The following is a 2016-nucleotide window of genomic DNA, read 5'->3' as shown; positions in this document are numbered from 1 at the left end:
CTTTTGTCTTGTGGCTAATGTGTGACTTGCACTGCATAATATTGATTTTTGTTGCCCTTATCATCTAACAACCCTATGAAATATATGAGTAATATACGAGAGAAGAATTCACTAGAACTACTGGAGACTATGAAATCAATGCAAATGCATTTAACTCGATTTCGGCAAGATGGGTGAAAAACGCCGAAAAAAAAGACCAGGCCCCGTTCAGACGAGCGATTTTAGTGGTCCGACTGCTCGAAGCGCGATTATTGAGTGATTGTTCACACACGGCGCTTTCAGTGGCCCTAGTCGTCTCTCCCCCACTTTTTTTTCCTCTTCAGTCGCTGATCATACACAGCTGGTAATGGATTAGAAGAGGTGGCATGTGCATGGGTTTTATATTGTCGTTTGAAGTGGCGGAAGAGGAGACATAGACGTTATTGGGTTCATCCTATCTTAAATGACAGACTTACCCATAGAATGTTCTTCACATTGTATCCAAAGTTTCAAGAACATGAACCCAAGTTCTTTAATTACATGAGAATGTCTATCAAATCATTTGACAATCTGCTTAAACAAATACATGATGGTAGGCTGGGGAAAGCAGAAGTGACTGTCGCCCGTCTGTCTGCCTCTGCTCCACATGATGCTCTCTCACTGGTCTAATCCCACACACTCCAGCCAATGAGGCGCTCCATCACCATGAAAACGCAGTGGCTGTCGCCATGTGTGTACGGCCGTACAGCAACACATGTAACTCGAGTGGCTGAGCAGTCTTGCGACTGTGAAGGAGATCTCGAGTCACGCCACAGGCCAGCCACAAACCACTATGTGTGTGCCCTCCTATTCACTTCCATTGACCTAGCAGTCGCTTCTAGCAGTCGCGGCACTAAAGTCGCTCGTCTAAAAACGGTCTAGTTTCCTATTTAGAAGCAATTCATGTCTGGCTTAAATTGATTTTATCGAACCTTAAACCATACTGCAGCTTGTTTAAGCAGACCTAACCAATGTTACCCTCAATCTTCATAACTTTTCAGTAATAACAGTCCCTGTCACAACAGCGCCAGTGACAACAACTGCATGTGACAACAACAAGGTATGCAAAAGAAGAAGAGGAGGAAACGCTTGTTATAACAATAATGGAATCAGGTTCAACGGGAACAGCATGAGTCCCACCTCTGCCCGACAAGGTGGAACCGGACGAAGATTTGCAGAACCAGCGGCAGAGGCTCATATTCCCGTCAAATCTAAAGCACTGTCATGTTCTCTTCTTTGCGATTTCTTAGTGTGAAGTTCCTAAAAGGCTGAAAATTGCTTATATTTTTTTTCTTGTAGATTTAGAACTTGAAATTTCCATTGTTACAGAAGGATAAATATGTTAACACTATTTATTACAATAATTCAAACAGGGAAGACAACGAATTATAAATAACACAACCATTCGTTTTCATTAGTTGTTATTAAAAAAAGAAAAAAAATATGGGCACCCTTTTTGTCTAGCGGCTAATATGTGTGACTTGCACTGCATAAAATTTAATATTTATTACCCTTATTATCTAATAACCCTATGAAATATATGAATATATATCAGAGGAAGAATTCACAAGAAGTACTGGAGACTATCAAATCAAGGATATGACAGTGAGGACAAACAACTAGAAATATTCTAGATTATAAAAAGCAAATGTAATTAAATTCTGCTATTTGTGTTTCTCTAGTGACTGTGAAATACTGGTCTCCATGAGAAAGAAATAATACATAATTTCAAATCAAATAATACATGAATTTAATTATAAGAGATGATTATAAAGAATGCATATGTGAACACGGCATAGCTAATAATAATAATAATAATAATAATAATAATAATAATAATAATAAAATATAATAATAATAATAATAATAATACCAGGGGTAATAGCTAACGAAATACAAAATAATTTAATAAATCTTTATCTTTATAAACCCCAGCAACATTAATGCAGTTTAAATCTCTCTCTCTCTCTCTCTCCCTCTCACACACACACATGTTGT

Source organism: Penaeus vannamei, chromosome 35 (assembly GCF_042767895.1).
Source record: "Penaeus vannamei isolate JL-2024 chromosome 35, ASM4276789v1, whole genome shotgun sequence".
Classification (NCBI taxonomy): Eukaryota; Metazoa; Arthropoda; class Malacostraca; order Decapoda; family Penaeidae; genus Penaeus; species Penaeus vannamei.
Note: the sequence above shows the minus strand (reverse complement) of the source record.